Raw genomic sequence first — 26,666 nt, 5'->3', positions numbered from 1 at the left:
CTGTAAACGTGTTAACGTGTTGAAAAAGAGTTGTTAATACAAACCTAATTGAAGTGTTCTCTACTACTGATGGTGTCTAAACATACCAGTTACAATGAAAATGCTGTTTAGGCTGAGCTCTATAAAAATAATGATCCCTCAGAGACCAAAGCTTTTGTTAAGGCCATACCCCAAACTTTGTCTGATATATAGGACCAAAATCCATCCTTGTGGTCCGAACATGCTACCTATGTAGGTTGTATCCTAACTACTGAACCAGTTGAGATTACGCTGAATCCATTGCATCCTAATGTGAAAGCTGGATTTCGCCTGGTCATTGCTGGTTTGAGGAAAAAAAAGGTTTTGATACCCACTATGTCAGTGCCGTTTCTATTTTGCCTAGCAAGAAGCCTAGCAAAGATACGTATTAATGTGTTCAAGACCAATGTACCATAAATGTGGTTGTATTACCAAGTTTTACAGCTATGCTTAAACAGGCACCCATTTTGTTATGCATCTTCACAGCCAGTTACTTTTATTAATCATGTTACCAGGATCCAAACTAATATGGATGAGGTTGCTACAGGAATATACATAGTTACTCTCTATCTTTTCACACAACCGTAAGAAAGATTTGGACTCCTAGGTCTTTCCAGGAAAAGGCGCTCTTGTTCAGTATGTGGACTATCAGTTGATTGCTTGTGTCTCCCTGAACCAATCCAAGGATGATTCTCTGTATTTGCTCACTGAATTAGCTTAGAAAGGCCATAAGGCTTCCAAAGACAAGCTGCAGTTTTGTGTAACACTTGATGAATATCTCGGTCACAACATTTCAGCCGGAGAACATATACCTGTTGATTGTATCGAGGATGTCTGTAAGCTACCCCATTCTAATCTGCCACCAGCTCTCTGGTACATGTCCTTTTAGGCATGGCTGGGTCCTATATGCAGTGGAATCTGAGAAATGCTAGGTTAGTTAAAGCACTGCAACACTTCATAAAAAAAGATACCGTCCAGTTGTTGCCTTGATTCAAAGAGACAGAGCTTGCAGGCGTGACATTAGAGCAGCTTATGTCTGCCTGATTGCACTAAAGCATTTACATGATATTGCCATGAAAAGGATGGCGTTGCATTGTGAGTTATGGAACATTAGAATGCCGTGAAAGTGATGCAGAATGTGAAGTGAGCAGACTGATGCATATTGTGTCGTGTGATACACAAATCAAAAAGGACAAGAGGGAGGAATTGTGAAAGTATAGTTAGAGTGCTTATGTCAAGCTCTCACCTCTAATATTTTTCACTGGAGTGAAATGAACCACGAGGAAAATGCCCAACTTCCCTGAAAGACAAGAAGTCCCAACAAAGGTCAAAGCCTAACTTGACCCCCGGGAAGAGGGGATGGAAGGAAACAGGTGTCATCACAAAGTTTCTACTTCTGGGTCCTCTGAATTCCTTGCACACTCTCCTCCTAGAATCAAATACCAGTAATTGGTGCAGGTTAACACTACTAGAAACACGTCTGCGACCTGTGCGATTCATGAATATAATATAAGTACCTGGTATCTCCTCCTCCATCTGTCAGGTGTAGTGAGTCACTCAAAAATGTACTTGCTCCAACTATAACATAAGAACAGACTCTTGTAGCTCTAGCTATGCCTGAGTAATCTTAAATACATATTCTGTAATCTTTAATATTAACATTCCTATACTGTTGACTGTGCTGGGTCAAAAAATGTAAGGAAACTGCAGATATCCAAATAAGGTAAATACATCTACAGTTCTGTAGATGGATGCATACGGTTGTGCATTCTATAAACATAAAAAGTAGCCTTTACATATTCAGGCTCAATTAATCTACGTTAGCCTACAATCAGTGCTTTGAAATCATGAAACAAGCCAAAATAAATTCGATTAGAGGCTGAGTAACAAATGTACATGAAATTACTAAACAAACTTCCTTTTGTGTTTTTTAGGTTTCCAGCTTATAAGTACGTCCAGTACCACAACGTCAAAAAGCAAGCGGTTTCTTCATTGAGACCCGCCACCCCTGCTGCAAGCCCACACTTTCATTGCCATTAAGTGAAAATGCCATAGGTTATTTACCGCAGCTTTGTGTTTTTCATGTGGCTGGGTAGGGCAGGGCATGGCCAATCTTGCTGATTGGCAGTCAGCAGCTAATCCTTGGTGCTCATGTCTGGTTGGACAGGTCTGTTACTGTGGCCAACCAGGAATGCGTCCTTTAGGCTTATTGAAAGCGCGCTGGGATGGAGCAGGGGAAACAAAGCACAGCTGCCCCGGTCTCATTTGGAGCGCTGGGTTAAGCTGCTCACACCAATCCTTGCTTTGCTCTCATTCTGTTTACTAGTAAAAACAGCACAACAACAAGGCACCCATGCTTGCTTTTAAAGCAGTGAGTTCAGGCTGGTCTGTCTCACTGATGAGTGCACAGAAGGATGTGCAGGGAGGGACTACTACAAAACATTGCAGTGGCTTTATTTGTAAGCCTTCCAGTGATTGGTCATGCTTCTGTTCTGTTCTTTGTAGAGTCACGTGATTCATTTCCCCACATGAGGTTGTGAAGAGAGCATATTTTCTTTCTGTTGCCTCCACTGCCCAGAGGGTGTTCTTCTTGGCCCTGGTGAGTAGCTGTTTTCTATCATTTCGGCACCTCACTGAAAGTAGGTCTAGTTGTTGTAAGTGCCCTAACTTCAGACGATATTGTGCTCAGGTTTGAGAATGAAGGCATTCATCATCGCCTCTCAGCGTAACATTTTTTTTAAAGTTTTACATAGCGCGAAGTCGACCCGAAGGTATAGGATCGCTTTATATGAGAACCAGGTACATTGCACAGGGAAATGTTTTGTAGCCCCGGGTAGATTAATTGATTTGCCCAGTAATCAGTGCTTTAAATGGGCCGGTACTCTCCGGTACTGAGTACCGGCACTTTTTTATTTTGAGAGGGAGAGTACCGGCATATCTCAAGAAAAACGTAATACTTTTAATTGGAGAGTACCGGCACTTCTCAGAAACAAGCAGGTACTCTGGCACAGAGTACCTGCACTTCTATTTTTCCATTTAAAGCACTGCCCAGTATCACAGGATATTGAGCTAACGTGGAGGCTTGAACCTGTCCACATCCTGTCCCCATCTGGTTGAATGTTGCTGTGCGTGAGACAGGCAGAGATGGGTTTCAAGTGTAGCCAATCTATGAGCTGGGTATTTTTGCATTGCCACCTCTGTCCTCTTGGAAGCACCTCCGAAGAAAACTGCTGCTTCACCCTTTGGGCAGTGAAGGCCAATTATGAAGCAGAGTTTTGGGCACCACCAATCAGCAGCAGATCTAACGCTGTTCCTCTCTACTTCTACGACAATATAAAGGCATGATGTAAAAATAACCCAGAACACCTTCCCTCCTCTGAATGGCTTACCGGCTAGAGAAGACAAGTTAACCCTCTAACCCCCACAATGGCGATATGGGAAAAGTGAGAAGGCGAGAATCACAGTCTGGTAAAAACAAAAAACACTGGCGTTGAAAATATGCATGCCATGAAGATCCATCAATGGTGCCAATGCGAGGGATATGGTGCCTGGAGGCGTCACCATGATTCATTTGGAGTGCAGAGATGCTGGAAGTGGGCAGGCCCTCCCCACATGTCTCTCCCCCGCAGGCACATGAGTTCAGTTTAACATTAAAGCCTGCCAGAACCTGTCCACACAGCAGCAGACCCCAGAGCTCAGCAACATTAGGCTAAACACTGTGCCAGATACCGCCTGCCAGCTTCTTCCAAACACTGTGCCAGATACCGCCTGCCAGCTTCTTCCATTGCCTCTTCCCATGAGGTGCCAGGATGGTGTCATCAGCATCTGAAAGATCTGTAAAACTGGACGGCTTGACTCTTGTGTTCCACTTGCCCTATTGCACAGGGCTCCTGGATGCTATACTGCATGGTCCCTGTGTCATGCATACTCTCATTTCTGACGTGTTCCTACGCTATGCACTAGCTGCAGGACGCACGCTGACCTTTACATACTTGTAAATGCGGCAAAAAGGGCTTTGTTTTGTCCTCCGTCTTTACAGCCCATTCTGAGCCTCAGACATAAGAAGGGTAGTCACATTTGGAGATGTACTAATTGTAGCAGAAGCCACTCTTCTGATTCCTGGTCTCTTAGGCCCAGAATCGGCTGTAAAGACAGAGGACCGAGCATGTCTGCTCCGGCCCAAGTTGGCAATTCTCCGGGGGTTGTCATCAGCTCCAGCCTTGTACACTCTTGCAGCCGTTTTGATCCTTTGTTTGGCATTGACGCAACAACACCCCCTCCTGGACACACTGCAGTGCTCTGCTTGAGTGGGTGGGGGGCAGAGAGTATTTAGAGCTGCTGCAGCTTGGGGTCTGTGTGTGCATGCAGGGTGGATGCGAGGGTTGTGTCGCAGCGCCTTACCCCAGGAAGAATGGTGCAAGTTTTTTACGTTTTGCCTTTTACTGTGTTTCCTTTTAGATCACAGAAGGTCCCTTGATGAAGAAGCAGCAACGGAGCCCAAAGTGGCCCGATGCCGAAAACGAGGCGGACACAACAAACTTCCACAGAATGCCAGGGAGATCACAGGACATAGGTACAACGCAGGAAATCACAGGAAAAAGGTAAGTGTTCAGGCCACCAAACAGGAAATCCTTCACGACGAGCGGCTTTCCAGTTGTGCAGCTGTAAAGGCTACGTGCTCCACCTCATTAAAGGAACTGCACATCTGTGAGCCCGCGTTCGGGCAATCCCGACAGCAGCACCCCCCCCCCCCCTCTCCCCAGGCTTAGCTTTATTTGGGTACCTACGAAGAAAAACATGTAATAGACAGTGTGAGTGTGCATGGCCTGTGGGTTACCAGCTGCGATCCTCCAGGCCGTACCCTTTCCAGTGAATCAAATAATACAGTCTGTGTCATATTTGTTTTGAATCCAGAAATTGCTTCTACTTCAAATTTAGGTTCATTGTCAACAATAGTGACTGGAGGTTTTGACTGAAGAACAGTTCCCGGAGCAACTGGCTTCACAATGATACATGGAACACTGAGTGCAATCGCATATTGGGAGGCAAATCAAATGTCATAGCCACCTCATTAATTTCTTTATAATTGTGTAAGGGTCAATGTACTGTTGTTGAAATATGGGAGGCCCCTTTAAATCATTGTGTTGTGTGGATAGTCATACCTGACCACTGGCCTGGTATTCTGGACTTTGTTTGTGGTGTCGATCAGCATTCCTTTCATAAATAAGTTTAGCTTGTTTTAAATTACGTTGTATTGTCTGTTGTAAGTCTTTAATTTTTTCCATATAGTTCTGTACCGCTGGCACCTCTGAGCAAGGGTAAGATGAAAAACAGGGATGAAAACCTTAATTGCATTGAAAAGGTGAACGTTTTGTGGAACTATGCTGCAAGTTATTATAGCCGAATTCTGTTTGGTGAAATAAATTTGTCCAAATCCTTGGTGCTGTTTAACACCTGACACTGGGGGTGTTTTGCTACAGACACTGGTTTACTCTTTCTGTCTGGCCATCCGTTTGGGAATAATAACCAGTGGACAGATGGACATCAATTTGCAATACCCCACACAATGCTTTCCAAAACTTTTAAATAAACTGAGGGGCACGATTAGATATCGATATTGACGGAAGACCTTGTAAACATACTATTGCTTGTAAAAATACATGTGCAAGGTCTTTAGAAGTTGGAAAACCATGTAAGGGATTAAAATGAGCCATCTTGGATAACAAGTCAACAGTAATCATAACTGCTGTGTAACCTTGCTCTGTCTTAGGAAGCTCTACAATAAAATCCATGGAAACTGTGTGCCAAGGGACAGATGGAGTAGCGAGCATGGTCAACAGCCCTATGGATGCCTGATGTATGTCTTTGCTTTATACACTAATGTTGCCTCTTTTTACAAACTGTTTGGTGTCTAGCACAAGTGTAGGCTACCAAAGGTATTGCTGCTGGAGCTGATGGATCAAGTTCCGGGATAAGTATTGACACTGATGATTAACCAAGGGGGTTCACACATGAATGTAATGATGGTGACAACCAACTGTGGTCATAAGAAAACTCTGGTATGAATTGGTTTCAGCATGGTCCTACCATGTATTGGGGACTGACGGAAGGCACTGCTAGTTTAGCAAATATATTCCTGACTGTGTAAGCACTCTTTCAAGTGAGAAATGTATCTGGGGGGCTCATGTAACATGCACTGCATTATGTTTGTTTGTTTCTGTATATATAAACTCAATAAAAAGAGTTCTTACAAAAACAAAATGCTGCAGAGGGTCTAAGGTCTTCTTTTCACTAGGATGACCTGCTAGGATCTGTGTGACACCAATTTAATGACTGTTGCTGTAAAGTATTGGTAGGAACAAACACTCCTCCTTGTATGTAGAAAGCATCATTTACTTTTAGGTTATCATGACTTTGATTGATATCTTCTGCTTTTTTAGTTTTTTGTGCACAGCTGCCATTGTTAAAAAGGTTTCTTCAGAGACCAATGACCCTAGAATTCGCTCAGGAGGTACTATGAGTGGATGATCGTTTCTCTGTTCTTTAATTTGACCCTCCAGATGTGACAATGCATCGGCCTTGCCATGCTGACGGCCTGATTGAAATTGAATTATATAATCATAATCTGTAAAAATAAAACACTGACGCATAGATAAGGCCCTGGCAGATTTAAGAAATTTAAGATTTCTGTGATCTGTGACCAGGGTGACAGTATGTAAAGAACACATCAAGTAATGTCTCCATTCCTCAAATGCCTTCTTAATAGCTAACAGTTGCTTATCCCCTACAGAATAGTTCTCTTCAGTGGGACTAAAGTTATGTGAAAAATAGCTACGGGATGGAGCATTCCTGTCTCTCTAAAATGTCTCTGTAAAAGGACCCCACCTACAGATACCTGAGAAACATTTACCTCTACTATGAAAGGTTGTGAGGTGTCAGGGTGTTATAGAATAGATGCGCTGACAAATGTATTTGATAGTTGCATATTTGGGGGGCACAGCGGCAACTTGGTCTCTTCCATTAGTCGAAAGAGATGACCCGTTGTTGTATAATTATACAGCTTTTAAAGCAGAGTTTAGCCAATTATGACCTCTAGCTTCCGGAACACCACACACCAGAACTCGAGCACCGCAGGGCAGAACCTGGCCATATGTTGAAATCCCGAAGCACTTGCAATCCGCACTGTCACGCAGACCATATCTGTGGAGAGATGTGGGAGCGTAATACACCCTATTGATGTACTTGACGTCCAAAGTCTGACTCTCGTTCAGTGAAATAGTCTTAACTACTGAGATAATTAATAAGCAATATTGCCATTGATTATCACTGATGACTATACCCAGGTCCCTCTGCCACTTAAGTCTAGCTTTGGGTCTATGCGCCTCTTGCACAAATGCATAAAGTCTTGCCACCAACCGGCAAAGGGTAGCTATCTGCAGGAGAGAAGACGCGCTGGGAATTCAGGAAGTTCCAGAATGTCATCTCCCAATAGACTTCGCAGTTTATGTCGCCCTCTATAGTAATGAAATTGGGTGTGGACAGTGGGCTTATCACCTCGCTCCCGAACCACCTCCCATGTGCACATCGAGCCACCCTGAAAAAATCCCCCATGTGTGCACGCCAAACTCCGCTAGTGCAACTGCTGCTCCCTGTTCCTGACCCATATAACAGAGATCCAGCTTGTTGCTCCAAGAGGCTCTGCCAGGAGGGTGGTTTGGTGTTAAGCGAATTGAAGATGCCATGCCGCCGTGTTGGGTCTGTGTAAGGAATTGCCTCCTTGGCATGATTACCCCCTAACTTTTTGCCTTTGCTGATGCTAAGTTATGATTTGAAAGTGTGCTGGGACCCTGCTAACCAGGCCCCAGCACCAGTGTTCTTTCCATAAACTGTACCTTTGTCTCCACAATTGGCACAACCCTGGCACACTCTTCACCCGATGCCCCCGGATCGAGATCCAGAGAACAAACACCTCAAGGAGGACTCCCCGGCGACTGCAAGCCCGTGAGTAACCAGAGACAACCCCCCTGAGCCCCCACAGTGTCGCCTGCAGAGATAATCCAGAGGCTCCCCCTGACCGCGACTGCCTGTAACAAGGGACCGACACCTGGAACTGTACCCACAGCCCCCAGGACCTGAAGGAACCGAACTTCAGCGCAGGAGTGACCCCCAGGGGACCCTCTGCCTAGTCCAGGTGGTGGCTGTCCCGAGAAGCCCCACCGGTGCCTGCCTGCACCGCTAGCGTGGCCCCCAGGTCCCTCCATTGTTTTCTACCTGAAACCCGATGCCTGCTTTGCACACTGCACCCGGCCGCCCCTGTGCCGCTGAGGGTGTGTTTTGTGTGCCTACTTGTGTCCCCCCCCCCAGTGCTCTACAAAACCCCTGCTCCGGTCTGCCCCCCGAGGACGCAGATACTTACCTGGTGGCAGACTGGAACCAGAGCACCCCTGTTCTCCATAGGCGCCTACGTGTTTTGGGCACCTCTTTGACCTCTGCACCTGACCGGCCCTGAGCTGCTGGTGTGGTAACTTTGGGGTTGCCTTGAACCCCCCAACGGTGGGCTGCCTATGCCCCAGAACTGAGACTTGTAAGTGTTTTACTTACCTCCTAATCTAACCTTTACTTACCTCCCCCAGGAACTGTTGATTTTTGCACTGTGTCCGCTTTGAAAATAGCTCATTGCCATTTTTACAAAGACTGTATATGATATTGCTTTCATTCAAAGTTCCTAAAGTATCTAAGTGAAGTACCTTACAGTTAAAGTGTTTACTGTAAATCTTGAACCTTTGGTTCTTAAATTAAACTACGAAAATATATTTTTCAATATAAAAACCTATTGGCCTGGAGTAAGTCTTTGAGTGTGTGTTCCTCATTTATTGCTTGTGTGTTTACAACAAATGCTTAACACTACCCTCTGATAAGCCTACTGCTCGACCACACTACCACAAAATAGAGCATTAGAATTATCTAATTTTGCCACTATCTTACGTCTAAGGGGAACCCTTGGACTCTGTGCACACTATTTCTTACTTTGAAATAGTATATACAGAGCCAAATTCCTACAGTCTGTAAGTAATGTCTGGGGTAATGTGTGTGGGTCCGCAGCATCGCACTTGAGCCATAGGTGCGGTAAGGCTCCCGGGACATGAATCCAGTAATGAGTGAACATACTTTGTGCTGCCCTGTAATATGTTTCTAAATCTGGGGCATTGACTCCCCCCCCCCCCCCCCCCCCCATATCATATGGTAAAGTCAGGGATTCCCAGTGCACTCATGGCTGCTTTCCCGCCTAGGCTAAATGGATCATGAGGGTCCAAAGATGGTCAAACACTGCTCAAAGCAGCAGCATCAGGATGTTTTGAAACAAAAATAGAAATCTAGACAACACTACCATGTTTGTAATGGCTATCCGCCCGGTAAGTGACAGAGGCAAGTTAATCCAGCAGTCCGGTGCCTCGGAAAGTTTCTGTGCTGCCCTACCATAGTTTTACTACTGCCGGGTCCTTGTGTACCTGTATCCCTAGGTAGCGCATAAATCCACTGCCTACTGTAGTGAATAGTCCAATGGTATTTTCGTCTTAGCTGGGGTGAGTGAGAATATTATGGACTTATCCCAATTCACTTGCAGACTGGAGTATCCCCCAAACCGCACCACCTCGCGCAGCACTGGGATGAATTGCATATATAGAGCAGTGTGTGGTCTACATAGGCTGAAAAAATCAGATTATACCCCGGGAATCTCAGGCCTCAGTGTCCGTGATACTTCCAGAGTGCGCAGGCTACCTGTTCAGCTACCAGGGTGTAAAACAGGCGAGATAAAGGGCAACCCTGCCTGGTGCCCTTGGTGATATCAATTGGGGCTGTAACAATGTCACTGACTTATATTTGGGCAGTTGGCAGCATGTAGAGCACCGTTACAAGGCGAAGAAAAATGTCCCCCACCCCTATGCGTCTCTGGATCACGAGCATGAATCCCCATTTGACCGAGTCAAATGCTTTTGCAGCATCAAGGAACTCAGCTGCTGCGCCCACCTCCGGGTCTATACACTGAATTGCAAGAAACAGTGTTCGAAGATTGTATGTTAAGCTGCATCCTGGGGCAAAGCCAGCCTGCTCCAGGCCCACCCCCTTAACAACAGCGGGGCCAGTCGATTGGCCAAGACCTTTGCATCGACATTCAGTAATAACAGTAGCCTATAGGACGAGTATTGGTCAGGCGGCTTGCTCGGCTTAAGGAGAGTTACAATCAAGACCTCATAAATTGAGGGGGGCATGTGACCTGTTTCCAGGAGGCATTTCTCTGTGCTTATTACTCTAGTGCTGTGCAGCCTGACTCAAATTCACATCTGGGGTAGAGTGACAGCTGGGCTTTGTGCATACTTACCAGACAGCCATCACACAACTGGAGCAGGGTGTGACAGAAGAGGCATCTGCATACTTGCAGTCATCCTGGGCTGGAGAGAGGGAAGGTGGTTCACACCTTACATGTGAATAGGCTGTGTCCTTCCCTCACACAATGGCCTAATTACCCCCTACTGATGTCTGGAGCCAGGGCTTGGGTTAAAAGGGGATGTTGTACACTTCTAAGGTTCTTTTGAAGTGCCCCCTTGATCAAAGACATTTTGAGTATTAGTACAGGAGTTGCAACCCCATATTTTGTAGACACTGCATGGAACCTGTAACCAGATGCTGCTGGCGCTACAGGCTGCACATTGCGAGAGGACTGCTGTGCTACCAGGAGGAACCGCCATTGGACTTACTTGTTTGGTTTTGCTAACTTGCTGCCTGCTGGGTTGAGAGAAGGACTTCCACTTTGCTAAGAGGACCCTTGTGCTGGTCTGTGTGCCTGTGCCCTGCGCCCTAGTTTTCTCCAGGGGCTGTTGGCTGGCCCCATCTATGTGAACTCTCAGGGGCCGAAAAGAGTTCTATTGTGCACCCCTGCCATAGGACCCTGTTGGGCATAGTACATGTCACCCAATGGCCAAGTGGTTGCCGCGGGCAGCACCCATTGAGACACTTTGTAGTTTTCCTCTTTTTACAAAGCAGTCCTGAGTGCTTCGTTGTTTTCCTCTTTTTACCCAGGGCATGCTGAGCACTTCAGATTTCCAAGGCTGGCCCGGTGACTGTGGCTTCCCAACAAAGGAATCACAGCGTGCAGGTCTCAGAATGGAGGGGCCGATCTTAGGTACCATCTCCCTACACATAACCTTCTGCTGGTTGCTTGAATCCCCCTTGGACAGCCCCCGCTGCCCATAGAACAAGGCCCGCCTGCTATACTGCTGATGAATTAAGTGTGCTCCTGAGTGTTGCATTGAAGGCTCTCAAATTTCATGGGGTTTGCACTAAGAGGTACTGTGGGGATGAGATGAGAAGTCCTGCCACCCACCTTCCCTGCAGGGCGACCTGGCCCTAGGAACGCAGGCTGAGAGTTTATTACTTCACTTGTGTAGAAGGACGATACAAACTCCTTTGTTGGTGTCGGTAAATGAGTTTATTGTAACAACAAACCCATGACACAGAGCGACATAGAAGGCTAGACTTGTCCGGTCAGCAGCTCCAAACCAACTGCCTACCATGACAACCCCAACCTTCCAGAACGCTTCTATGCCATGGAATGAACACAACTTAAAAGAACACAATACATCTATTAACATACTACACATCTTCCCCTTTTTTAAAATAAAGAAAAGTAACCCAATTAGTTTGAATACACACTGCCTAAGATAATAATGACCAAAATGTACTAAGAAACACACTAGGTCAGGTCATAACACAACAATTGTGAAGATAATACAATTGGTCTCTGAAAACGTGAATGTCTGATACTTTTGGCAGGCTCCATAGTAGAAGGAACACACACCAAAGTTTCCCTTTGTGAACTAACGCAATCATCACTCAAGACACCCTTCTCCTTTCCATCTGACAAGGAAATATCTACATCGGTGCTCAACATAGAATCATCCTCATTAGAAATCCCTGAATAAGTATCTAAATACACCTTTGCTTGCTGAGTAGTAATTGGCATGACTCTGTTTTTGTTCCACCACCCCTTACCCGAAAGTAACACAGCACTCTTCCCAACCTTTAAGACTTTAGTAGGTCCATCAAATTTAGACTCTCCTTTCAAAACTCTCATAGCTTTTTTTAATAACACCCATCCGCCTTCTTGGAAATCAAGTTCCTTCACATGCTTAGTCTTGTCAAAGTACAATTTTTGTGTCAATTATTTATTTCCAATTCTTTTATTGATAAAATCTCTAGAAACAAATTCATCTACTTGCCCCTTACTCAAACAAATTCTACATTTGGCTTGCGATCTCTGACTAACAAAAAAGGTGAGACATTAGTAGTTGAGTGTGGTGTGGTATGATAAGCCCACACTTTCTCCTTCAAATAACTTACAACATCCATACTTAAGGATACCGCAGTCTTAATTCCTTCCTTCAAAAAACGATTTGCCCACTCAAGAAGACCATTAGCCGCAGGGCTGTAAAGAGCTGCTTGAAAATTCTTAATGCCATGTAAGCTTAAAAACTGTTGCATGTCTTTAGAAATGAAATGTGAACTGTTATCAGTGATCAGTTCTATTGGTGCACCTTCCACACAAAAAACATTTTTTAGAAAACTGATCACATTTCTAGAATATGTTGATTCTACAAAATCAAAATAAATCCATTTAGTAAAATAATCAATTAGAACCAACAATTGAAAACGTCCTGAGAAATCCATAGCAACTTTGTACCAAGGACCCACAGGTTTTTCAACAGGTGTCAATGGGCTTTCCCTAGTCACTCAACATTTATCTGACACCACGCATTGGGGACACAGATCTACAAAAGTCCTAACTTCTGAATCCATCTTAGGCCACCAATAAAACTGTCTTAATCTCTTACAAGTGGCTGAAACACCTAGGTGACCAGAATGTGCAATATCCACAATCTTGGACCTAACACCCTTTGGAGGAACAAATAGTCCACCTCTCAAACAAATATCCCCTTCACAAGTTAATTCAGATGCCACCTGCTGAAAACTCTGCAATTCAATTCACCATCTACTCTGCCTGGCCACCCTTCTCTGATGTATTTCAACACTTTTCCCAATACGATATCACCCTCCATGGCTACCTCCCAATTCTTTTCTGAAAGTTGTCCATCGACACCTTGTAACGCATCCAACACACCAACCACACATTCAGTATCATCCTCATCTAAGACATGTTCCAAATCCACGGGCAAACGTGACAAACAGTACGCCCTCAAGTTCCTCCCTCCTTGAACATATTTTATACGCATCTCAAATTCTTGCAACTTAGCTAAAATACGAACCAGGCGAGCAGAAGCCTTGCCAAGACCATTCCCTGAAAGTAAGGACACTAATGGCTTATGATCAGTAAAAAGCTCAAATGGTTTTCCCCACACATACACCTTGAATGTCTGCACCGCCCAAACACAAGCTAGAGCTTCCCGCTCAATGGTGCTATTATTTTTCTCAGCATTTGAAAGAGTTCTAGATGAAAAGACAACAGTCGTTTCACAACCATCAACAAACTGTCCTAAAACGGCACCCAAACCTTTGAGACTAGCGTCAACTGTTATTAAACACTTACATTTAGGATTAAACGGTTTCAAAGCTGGAGCACTAGTTATTAACTCTTTGACTTTCCCAAATGCATTGTCCACATCAGGAGACCAAACAAATTTCACACCTTTACATTACAACTCCCTTAAAGGCTGAACAATAATGTCATAACCTGGCACAAAATGAGCATAATACTCACAGTGGGCCAAGAAAAGACCTAAGAGTATCCTTATCAGTAGGTGCTGGTGCTTTTTGAATGGCTTCCAAATTACCACATTTCGGTTTGATGCTATCTTCGGAAATCAGATGTCCAAGATACTCCACCTCCTTCACCAAAATTTTTAATTTTTCTGGTCGTACTGTCATGCCCCTCTCTTTCAACACACCAAAAACTCTTTCTAATTGAGCCATATGCTCCTGTTTTTCTTTAGTGAAGATCACAATATCATCCTGGAAGCCCTGTACACAATCAAAGTCACAAACAAATGATCCACCAGTCTCTGAAAAACACTAGCAGCCGATGCAAGTCCAAATGGCAAACTTAAATATTTGTAGGCCCCAAATGGTGTCTCAAATGTGGTAAAATCCTGTGAACAGTCATCTAAGGGGATTTGATGATAGGCAGAATGCAAGTCAATCAAAGAAAAATATTTTGCTCCACTAATGTTTGCTAACATGTCCTGAATGTGTGGAAGGGGATGACAATCCACAACTATATTCTTATTGAGTGACCTCAAGTCAACACACAATCTCAATTCACCAGACCTTTTCTTTGCAATCACAATGGGAGAAACCCACTCTGAGGCCCCAGCTTGTTGTATTACACCTTCCTTGCACAGTCTATCCAAAAGTGCTTTCAGTTCTGAATGAAGACTTAAGGGAATTGGTCAAACTTTGTGTGCAACAGGACATGCATTCGACTTCAATTTCATATGATGTTCAAAACCTTTCATATTCCCAATATCATTCTTGAATACTTCTGGAAATATGTTCATTGCATGTCCTAACATATTTCTATCATCCTCAATAGAGCTTAAAAGAAACTCGCCTAATGCCACTGGTTCATCATGACCTTGTCTTAAAATCAAACTCAGTCTTGCCAAATCCTTCCACCCCACAATATCTCGGCCTTTGACAGCTACATAAATCTTTGTTAAAATAGTCCTACCCAAACATTCTAGGTCACCCACAAAAAAAAACAACATCGCAATATCAAACTCCCCAAAAGCTTTGGGATTGATGTCTGTGCGCTCTAACTTAGTATGACGTGGCCACATTCTCCAAAAAGTACTATCTTCCTTAATGGTAACCAGGGCACCAGAATCAGCCATGACCAAAATATGCCTGTTATCTACAACAGCTTGCACATGAGGACCTTTGACCCTTAAGATATCCCTATCATTGTCAACTGTTAATAGCACATTCTGAAACTTCTGTACACAAACATCCTCATCACTCATATCTACACTGCGAATTTTAACTTTGTTGTTGACACCTTTGAATGATTCTTTTCCCACTCTACACATTGCCTTAAAATGTCCCATCTTCCTGCAAACATTACACCTTTTATTGATGGCAGGACAAAACGTTGAATTGCTAAAATGTGTCTGAGAACCACAGCGGAAACATACACTTAGGTTCCCCCCTTTCTGTTTCCACTTTGTGTTTAAAGCACAAACAACTTTATCATTTATAGAAGCTATAGAAGCATCTCTCTCACAACTAGCTAAAGCTTTAGATGAAAGAATTGAACGTTCAATACTTTTCGCAACATCAATAACTTCAGAAAAAGTAGGATTACGACAAGTCAACAACCTTTCCTGAATGTCTTTTTGAAAAACAATTGAAGACAAACTGATCCCGGATACAAATGTCCACATTGTTTTCAAATTCACACGTTGAAGCCAACACACGAAGATCAGCAATATATTCCTCCACCGTCTCGTCACTCCCTTGTTTCCATCTAGCGAAATTGTGTCTCTCCAAAAGTACACTAGTCTCTTCAGAATATTTCTTCTGCATTCCAACTTTAGCTTCCTCATAAATATCCCATCTGGCACCCTCTGCGACAGGTGACGGAACTATGGGTAAATTGCCCAAAAACTTTTGGCCAGCCACACCCAAATGGTTAAACAATAATGCAGCTTTACGATCAGACTCATATCTAGCCGCTCCAAAAGCAACTAAATAATTTTCAAAGATGCGCAACCACTGTCTCCATTTAATCGTGGGCTTTCCTGGGCTCTGTAAAAATGGAGGCGGTTGAATCACATTGTCGTTGGCTGCCATATTTAGAGTTTTAAAAAAAACAACATTTTTTTATAATAATAAATTGGAAGAATTCCCTCTTTTTTTCCTGTTCTTTATAAAAGAAGTACAATATTGTCAATCAGGATGTAATAACTCGCACAAAAATCCTCCTGGTTTCATCAACGTTTCAAGGGTGACACGTTAACAAGAAAAAATAGCCCCAACAGTGAGTAGAAGTACTCACTCACCAACGTTGGCTCTCCTGCAACAAATAAGAGAAAAACAGCAAGAAAATTATAAACTTCTCTGTCCCTCCTCGTAATCCACTTGAACAAGGTGGAGCACCTACACTGCAGAAGGCCCGTCCGTGATTAACACTATATGATGGTTGCCCCTAGCAACACGGGCTTTCATTACACATCGCGTTTGTACAGGTCCTCCATGCGCCGCGCATAACCAAGGACTCCAAAGCGGCACGCACAGCGTTCTCCTCCAACCTTCAAAGGACGCCAGGGAGCAGTACGTCACGTAACGGACGGCAAGATGAGACGGCAAACACAATTTTCGGAAACTCCACAACAGCCCCAGGAAAGTTTCTGAATACAGATCCGGCGTAAATACACTCCAGACAGCCAGCAGCCACAGCATCGTTAGTGTCGGTGGGTTTTCTCCGTAAGCCCAGTGATATGAAGAAAACATACCCATGCAGCTAAGGCACCCCACTCCTGGTACCAATAATGTAGAAGGGCGATCCAAACTCCTTTGTTGGTGTCGGTAAATGAGTTTATTGTAACAACAAACCCACGACACAGAGCAACATAGAAGGCTAGACTTGTTCGGTCAGCAGCTCCAAACCAACTGCCTACCATGACAACCCCAACCTTCCAGAACGCTTCTATATGATGGAATGAACACAGCTTAAAAGAACACAATACATCTATTAACATACTACAACTTGCTAACTGCACCGCGCACTTGTGAGCTGCAGCTTTTGATTATCTCGAAGCGGAGGGATTGATCACGGTCTCCCCTCGTGATTCTGCCAGAGGGTGCCCTTCCTTCCTCCCTTTCTCCTGTGGTGACAGAGCTGTGGGGGCATTGAGTGCACTGGCACCTGAGTGCCCGGCCTGGGACTCGAGGGATTACCAAAAGGAAGTCCTGGTACCGTAGTACATGGAGTAGGCACGCATGTCCTCTGCCCAATATTTATTTCTACTGATTTGGTGGGATTCATGTATATATAACCCGGATATCCCCATTGCGTGGGTTGCACAATATGCAAGATTACCCCTAATTTGGCAACATGGATGCCACTCGTATATTCCTAGCATTGTCCGTACCTGACTGCGTTATACCTGAGTGCCTCAAACGTATTGCATTATTTGCACAACATTTATGGTGACATGTGGTGATGTATGTACTTATGGTGATACCTGGAGGGTATGTGTTTTTCCCAACCAAATTATTGCATTTCATGCCCTGATATTTGAATGTATATCGTTTAGATACTTGCAATGTCAGGATAACAAGTACTGTTCAGTAATAACATAATATGTACAATATGTCTGTTAGAAATGGGGTGTCTGGTTGGCTCACCCCCGGTAGCTTGGCACAAAGCAGTTAGGCTTATCCCCAGAGGTCATGTGTAAAGCGTCTGTGCAGCACACTCACACCAATGACACAATAAATGCACCACAAATGAGACTCCAAGGTGGTTATATACAAATATATATTTCTTATTGTAAATATATCATTAGACCAGAAGCTTCATAGCTCATATGTAGTATACATATTATGCAATGACTGAAATGATCCACATTGTCCTCACTGTGAAGGTATCAGAAAGCCGCATGTAGTTGCATCAGAGTAGGAAGTAGTAAAGTATACTAATTATTACTGTGTATACAAGAATAAGGGGCTGTGCAGCTGCACTCCTATTATGTATTATACGGTAGACCTGCGCCCCTATTATATTTAGTATGGTAAATTCCTTTGGTGCAGGGCTCCTACACCTTGCTTGTAGTAAGCGGGTAGCCGGTATTAGGCTCCTGGCACTGAGGAGAAGTAGGAGGCCTCTAGCAAGGTCTCACCCCACGATGTCAGGGGGGGAATTAGTGCCCTGAAGTGCAGCACATCTGAAGCCATCTGTGGCTTCCCAGACAGCTGCTGTAGCAAAAGAAACAGTGCAGGGCAGAGCAGAGCCACCTGTGTAGGAACCGTGGCTCGGCTACTAAACACCCCAGGGCCCGGCTCATCCTCAGCCCTCCCGGCATGATGAGAGCGGTCCTCGCTTCACTGGGGACCCACTCTATTTGAGCTAACGGCAGTGGTAGGAGCAGCAGGCTGCTTCCTCGCCCAAAGAGGCACCACTGGGGGGGTTCTAGAATGGCCGGTAAGGTGGTGCTGGGCGCTGGACAAGGTTGGTGGGCCTCATGTATGGGGCCCTGTTTGTTGCAAGAGAGCCACGCTGGGATGTGACTCCGAAGGGTACTGCGAATCAACTCTCTGAGCACTCTGCACGGCAGGCTGGGACCCTGCCCGTGGGTGCGAGGTATATTCTTTTTGTTGGTCCCCCTTACTGGAGGAGGGTGGACAGCGGCTGTTGCCGGAAGTTCCTGTGTTGCTGGGACAACCCACCCTGTGTGGACAGAGCTTCCCCCTCGTGCGTTGGTGCTTCTCCCATCTCTGGGAGGACTGCGCTGGGGGGAAGGCGGAGACGTTGATACGTGCTAGGAGTAACCAGGGGCACTTCCTTCATAGTAACTTGGAGCCAAAGGAGAAAAATAGATAAAAAATAAAGTACCCACCACGCTCTAGTTATGGGGAGCACAGATGAAAATAGCAGGTGATAGGCCGGCACATGGGCAATGCAGGTTCTTGTGGTGCCACAGCAATCCTCTGATTATGTGCCATTTATGGAACCAGCATCAGGGAGCATCTGGCAGCAGGGCAACAAGCAAAAAAGCAATCCAGATGAGTCATTTGTGCCACCCAGCAAACACCAGGAAGCAGGGCAACAAACAGAAGAGCAGCCCACATGAGTCATCTGTTCATTCCAGCTGTTCTTCTGACAGAAGTTCAGTCCCAGTTCCAAAAGTGCTCTGAAATCATGGGGCAAGAGCCTGTCTACTTATACTCAAAAATGCCTTTGTTTAGTGGGTAACATCAAAGGGACCCTTTCAAGTAAAGCACAACACCCTTTCAACCCAGCCCTGTCTCCAGACATCAGTAGGGGGTAATCAGTCCAGTGTGTGAGGGCAGGACACAGCCTATTGAAATGTAAGGTGTGAACGACCCTCTCTTTCCCCAGCCCAGGATGACTATCAGTATGCAGATGACACTTCTGTCACACACAGCCCTTCCTATGTTATGGATGTCTGAAAAGTATGCACCAAGTGGAGCTGTCACTCTGCCCCAGACATGTTGCGCTGCGGCGCGAGCCGAGCACCTGCCCTCCTTCTAGAGTTCTGCACCCTCCCACCAGGAGTGGTACCCCCAGAAGACAAAACTGAAGGGTTGCTTGTGACAGCTTCCCCTTTCCCCAGGACATGAATTATACCCTGAATCTAGCCCTCTAACCCAGGGTCTATACCCTTGGGCTGAACTGGGGTCAGGGAGGAGTTCTTCCTCCCTCTGCCCCTCCATCCAGAGTTCCGCACCCTCCCACCAGGAGTGGTACCCCCAGAAGACAAAACGGTAGGGATGCCAGTGACAGCCCCTTCGTCCCCAAGTCAGGGGTGCAAACCTGGACCTGGATCTCCAGTCCAGGAATTGCACCCTTGGGACAGACAGGAGTTAGTGGAGAGTCCTTCCTCCTCCTTAAGCCCTTCCATCTGGGCTTTTGCACCCTCCTCTACAGCCAGCTGCACCAGCTGCAACCTCAGGTCCCTCTCAGCCTATCTTTGAATTCCTCAGGGGACAGGGTATGGACACTGCTCCTGGCACTAGACCCAGAGAGGGACTCCCTGTCTTTGGGGTCCTCCCTCCCTACTGGCATCCCTGCCCAGTCATCTTCTCCCTCTTCTTCAAACTCTTTGGGGTCACTGTCCCCCGGAGGATTGGACTGGGAACACTCCCACTCAGAGTCATGTCTATTCTCAGGGTCTTCTCATGGTATTCCTCAAAACCACCTCCCCCCTGGTTATTTGTTGCTGCTGCCTCCCTGCGTTGGAGCTCAAATGCATGAAGGGCTAACCTAAGGTCCAAGCTATCTGAGATTCTCCTCCCAGGTAGTCCCTTCTCCTTGCAGAGCCTCCTCAGATACTTCATTCTACAAGATAGCAGGCAGCTGAGATCTAATTCCATTCTGCCTAGGTGGGTGCAACAAAACACAAGTGTCAAACAACAATAGTCCTAAGTGCAAGAATATGAAGTAGGGTTAATAAATAAAAATGACCAATGAGAGAACACGAGAAAATCAACAACACATAATGGCAGGGTTTGTAGTACAACAATGAGTCACTGTAGTATCATGCAAATGCAAGTCCTATCCTCACCACTGATCACCAATGTTAGAAATGGGGTTTCTCAGTTGGTTAGGGTTTGCACCTCAGCCAGGCAGAACACACCATTTAAGTCAGGGCGAGTAAGTTACACACTAAAGATAATCTGCGCTCATCCCTGGTAGCTTGGCAAAGAGCAGTCAGTCTTCTCCCCGGAGATCATGTGTTAATCGTTTGCGTAACACACTCACACCAGTGACACAATAAGTGCACCACAAATGAGATTCCACACAGGGTTATATAAAAAAAATATCTTGTTGTAAATATATCATTAGACCAAGAACAGCATAGATCATATGTACTATGCATACTGTGCAATGACAAATGGTCCACGTTGTCCTCACTGTGAAGGTATCAGAATGACATCAGAGTAGGAAGCAGTAAAGTATAATAATCATTACTGTGTGCACCACATAAATCATCACTTCATAATAAATTCAGGAATTATAATATATCCCTATACAAACAAAAGGGGCAGTGCACCTGGACTCCTATTATGTATTATACAGTAGACTAGAGGATACCTTGTGGGATGTCAGAAAACCTGTGCTCCTAATATATTTGGTACAGTAAATTCCTTTGATGTTGGGCTCCTACTCCTTGCAAGTAGCAACGGGTAGCCAGTAATCGGTTCCTAGTCTTCAGGAGAGGTGGGGGGCCTCTGTCGAGGTCTTGCCCCACAATGTCAGCAGGGAGAATAGTGCCCCCACATACAGCACGTCCACAGCCCTCCGAGGCTTCCCGGACTGCTGCCAGGGCCTCAGAAACAGTGCAGTCCAGAGCCACCTGCATAGGAACCATGGGTCGGCTACCACGCACTTCCAGGACCCGGCTCACCCTCAGCACTCCTGGTATGATAAGAGCGGTCCTCGCTTCACTGGGGACCTGCTCTATTTAGGCTAACGGCAGCGCCAGGAGCAGCAGGCCGCAATGCTGGTGGTGCTTTCCTGGCGCTGTGGCTTCCTGGCTGAAGGGGCCCCTTTGGGGGTTTCCTGAATGGCCGGTAAGGTGGTGCTGGGCACTGGGCGAGGTCGGCAGACCTCGTGTACAGGGCCTATGTTGTCGCAAGAGAGCCGTGCTGGGTTGCAGCTTCGAAGGGTAGTGCGAGGCTCTTCCTGTCTGTGACACTCTGCACAGCAGGTCTGGCACCCCACCCGTGGGTGCGAGGTATATTCTTTTGGTGGGCCCTACCCACAAGAAGAGGGTGCATGGCAGTTGTTGCCACAAGCTCCCGTGTTGCAACCCATCCTGTGAGGTCAGAGCTTCCCCCTGGTGCGTTGGTGCTTCTCCTGTCTCTGAGAGCACAGCACTGGGGGGAAGTGGGCACATTGCCGTGCGCTAGGAGTAACCAAGAGCACCTCTTTACTGGTGATTTGGAGGCAAAGGAGAAAGGTCAATGAAAAATAAAGTGCCCACCACGCACTAGTTATGGGGGCACTGATGAAGATAGGTTGTAGGCCTGCATATTGGACAACGTACACAATGGCGCTTTGTCCTGGTGCCACAGCAATCCTCTGATAATGTGCCCTTTGTGGAACCAGCATCAGGGAGCAGCTGGCAGCAGGGAAACAAGCAGAAAAGCAATCCAGGTAAATCCTTTGTGCCACCCAGCAGACACCAGGCAGCAGAGCAACAAACAGAAGAGCAGTGCAGATGAGTCCTTTGTGCAGTCCAACAGTCCTTCTGAAAGTGGTTGTGTCCCTGTTCTAAAAGTGCTCTGAAATCATTGGGCATGAGCCCTTCTACCTATTCTCAAAAATGCCTTTGTTCAGGGGGTAGTGTCAAAGGGATCCTTCAAGTTTAGCACAACATTCTTTCAACCCAGCCCTGTCTCCAGACATCAGTAGGGGGTAATCAGTGCATTATGTGAGGGCAAGACAAAGCCTATTGACATGTAAGGTGTGAACCAGCCCAGAATGACTATCAGTATGCAGATGGCTCTTCTGTCACACCCATACCTTTCTGTGTTACAGGTGTCGGGAAAGTATGCACCAAGTGGAGCTGTCACTGTGCCCCAGATGTGGATCAGAGTCAGGCTGCAAAGCACTAAAGTCATAAGCACAGAGAAATGCCAATTTTCTAAAAGTGTCATTTCTAAAATGGTAATGAAAAATCCACCAACACCAGCAAGGATGATTTTTCACTACCATTCCAAACATGCCCACGCTACTCCTCACAGATCAGAAATTACCACTTAGACGTGAAAAAGGGGCTTCTCAATGCAAACCTATGAGAGGAGCAGCACTCACAGTAGTGAAAAATTAAATAGGCTGTTTGTCACTACTAGATATGTAACACAAAAAAATACATGTCCTACCTCTTACATATACAACACCCTGCCCATAGGGCTATCTATGGCCTACCTTAGGGGTGACCTAGGAGTAGTAAAAAGGGAGTTTAGGACTTAGCAAGTAGTTTACAGGCCATGTTGATGTGGCAGTAAGCTGCGCACCCAGGCACTGCAGTGGCAGGTGTGAGACACGTTTAAAACTCTACTCCTGTGGGTGGCACAACCTGCGCTGCAGGCCCATTAGTAGCATTTAATTTACAGGTCCTAAGTATAAGGTATACCACTTTACAAGGGACTTACAGGTAAATTGAATTTGCCATACAGATGTAAGCCAATTATACCAAGTTTTAAGAGAGAGAGCACATGCCCTTTAGCACTGATTTGTAGTGGTAAAGTGCCCAGAGTCCTAAAGCCAACAAAAAGAGGACCAAAAAAATAGGAGGAGACAGGCAAAAAGTATAGGGATAACCCTGCAGAAAGGGCCATTTTCACAATGTTGTTTTGATTTTTCAAGTGTCAGCAAGACCGGATCCTCTGTCCACCTCTTGGCAGCTCCAAACTCTACTAACTATCATAGCACAGAGTTCAAGAATGGCCAAGTGGGGAATGGGGTTTTAGGTTGGGAACAGCGGGGAAGGAGACCTGTGGAAGCAAGAGTTAAGAACACAATAGCAAGATTATTCACATTAATCTTCATGAACTTTGTTTTAATTATCTATACTCTAATAACATGAGAGATCAAGAACTTTTCAATAACGTGACCTTTTTCACTCTGGATATCTGGAAATAAAAGAAGGATTACGTAGACTTTCATATGAGCGTTTTTAAAATAACATCTTTTTATAATCATATACTCTGAACATTGAACTCTCTCAAGTTAGTCCTTAGAATAGCAATTACGTCATAACAAGAATCAATGAAGACATTTGTTCCCAAAGAATTAACTGCTATAGGATTCATGAATGATACTGTAGAAAAGGTAAACTGACTAAACTTGTTTTGTCTAGAAAGATCACACTCTGTTTGGTCTGAGTTTCAAGATTCAATTGCCTAGGAAGTATTGCGCACCTTATTGCCAGACTGTGCATCAAGACTCAAATACCTGAAATGATCGCGCGCTCTGCCGATCTGAACTGCAAGGGTTAATTGCCAAGAATGAATCGCGCACACTGTTGCCGATTCAACCATCAAGATTCAAATGCCTCGAAATGATCGCGCACTCTGCCGATCCGAACTGCAAGGGTTAATTGCCAAGAATGAATTGCACACACTGTAAATCGCAAGGCCAAAACTCAAATGCTTCTAGAAACGTAGTTGGAGGCATACCCTGAACTTCCGCCTTACCGCCATGCTTGAAGATCAGCAAAATAATGAGGACAGGGCCAAGTAAATGCCTAAGTAGGCCTCCGGAACAGGAGTTCAGGGAAATGCTGCTGCTCTGCACCAGGACCTCTGAATAGTGAGCACGTGGAGCTGGGCTGGGTCCCTTAAAGAGACCCAAGCCCCGCCCACATGCCACACCCAGCTAGGCTGCAGGAAAGGTATCTAGAAAGGCTCAGAATAGGGACCACACCCTAACCACACCCTGTATTCTTGCAGCAAAGCCTTGAAAATGAACAATACATTACAAACAGCATTAATGACTTTTCAAGATAAATACCTGCAATGCAAAAGGTTAATATACAATATCAACACATAATGCATGAATTATTACATTGCATAAGGTTTGTCATTTTGCATTATGCTGCCCGTAGAGCGCGCACTGTCCTGGTGTTGACAGCGATATATATATACACATAAAATATGAAAGGGCCCTTGGAGTGATAATGCTCCAGCCATAATAAACAATTAAAATTGCTGCACCAGACCGGCAGCAGAAGATAACCCCATTGCATCAGTCACACATTAAGGGAATAGTAAAATTGTGAGTCATCGTAGTTGGGCCCATATACCCTGACCAGTAATACTGCCAGGTCATCCTTGAAACAACATGCCACCACAAATCTGTCTCTTGGGTCTATGCATACGTTCCTGAAGCGGACCCCCAAACTCCTATATGCCCAGATCAGAAGGCCTTGAGTGGGGGTAGTAAAGCCTGCCACATAACAAAGGCCCTGCATTTTACAGTGTGTTAGCACTCCATTCCCAGGTGCTAAGTAAGTTTCTTACAGTATTGCTACATTGTCGTTGGACTCTTACCATGGGGGTAAGACTGCTTGGTTTTGTGCGGCAGTACCACTGTGTACGGGTGACTGAGTCAGTCCTACACCGACTGGAAGCTGTTGGCCTGACCTTCTCAGCTAGCTAGCAGCACCTCATCCAAACATAGAAAAGCAAAGGTGATTAGTGGCAGCCTAAAAACGTGATACTCTGACTCCTCAGTGAAGTTGAGGTGAAACAGATCTTACCCCTTTCTCTCATTTGCACAAAGTCTCATATATGCGACAGCAGACAAAGGAATGCAGGATAGATGTCAATGCATTTATTAGAGCAACTGCATTATATGATAACTGGTAAGATCTGAAATTATTAGGAAGATGAAACCTAACCCAGTGATGATTGTGACCATTGGGTAAAACATATAAACAGTGCCAACATCCTGACATAATCTTGAGTCTAACAATTCCTACCTACATTTCTAGCATCAAACATGAGAGCATAGCAGTGTTAGCCCTTGTGCCCGTACCAGACTATGGAAGGAGCCCCTGACCCCATACCTGGGGAAAAAGGCAAGGGTCTGCCTGTTTGCCTGCTGGCAGTCCTCTTGGTGCCTGGAAAGACAAGGCCAAGATCAGCAAAGCAGCAACGAAGTGGCGCACAGTGTAAGATGGCTGGCTCGAAAGTCCCCTCTACCCTTCTTCAGCATGTGTGGTGTTTGTATGATAAAACATGTTGTGTTCTGAGAACAGGCCTGACATGATAATATGTCTATGGCTAGAAGATTGACTCCGTAACTCTTGGACTGGCAATACCAAGTAAATTATTGTATGCGATGATAGCCTTGAGTAGAGCACACAATGAAATGTGCTGCAAAGGAGCTGGCAACAATGCTTTCTCAGAAAGGTATCTGATTAGAATATAAAAACAACCCTGCTAAAAGACAATCTGCGCACAAATATAATAAAATGAATGAATAAATAAAATGTGTATTTAGGTAAAAGGGCACAAGTTGCAGACCTGAAGCTGAAAAAGGAGCTAAAATAAAGGATCCCAATCTAAGTGCCAAAGGGAATCCATGACACCCTCCCCATTGTTGGTACAAGAGTTCAGGGTCCAAGCTCTAAAATAAATTATGCAATACTACTACTTAAAAGCCGGCTAAAAATATACATAAAAGAGCCAAAATAATGTCTAAGTTGACTAGCAGACCAGGCAGAGGCATGCAGCCAAATTCAAAACAGAACAATTTAATATTTTTAGAAAAATATCCAAAAGCCAAATTAACTGTAATCATGGGTTGCAGGATGTCTCCAAGCGCATCGATGGAAAGGCAATCCAGGATGGAGCCTACTTTGACAGGCGATAAATCCCCAAGCTCTTCAGATAAAATGTGGAAGAAGCACACATGTTCCATTGCCTCAGCCATAGGTCAGGCCGAGGAAGCAGCGTTTCAAGCAGTGCCAGATGATGAATCCCCAGGAACAAGCAAATCCCCAAAGAGCGGCTCATAGAAGGTATCCCGCAACAACCGTATTCTCATTGGACAAGTCCAGCAATGAACCCTAATCGAGAACATCATTAGATTTATATCCATAGATGATGCAGGTTGTAAGGCAAAACACACCTCTAGTGTAGTTTCAAAAGGGCACCACAAGCAGCGAAAGACAGGTTGCACACAATTGAGGATGGGTCGAAATGACAGTGACCAGTTCCTGTCTATCTCTTCCAAGAGTGATGCTCCAAAGTACTGTAACATTTGAACACAACACAGGTTGGCTGGTGGTAGTTCCATCATTTCTCGTTGTTGAGATGGGACAGCCATTGTGAATCAAAAATAGCAACAACAGACCACCAATTAATGCCTCTGTAAT

This window comes from Pleurodeles waltl, chromosome 7 (genome assembly GCF_031143425.1).
Source record: "Pleurodeles waltl isolate 20211129_DDA chromosome 7, aPleWal1.hap1.20221129, whole genome shotgun sequence".
NCBI lineage: Eukaryota > Metazoa > Chordata > Amphibia > Caudata > Salamandridae > Pleurodeles > Pleurodeles waltl.
This window is presented reverse-complemented; position numbering follows the sequence as displayed.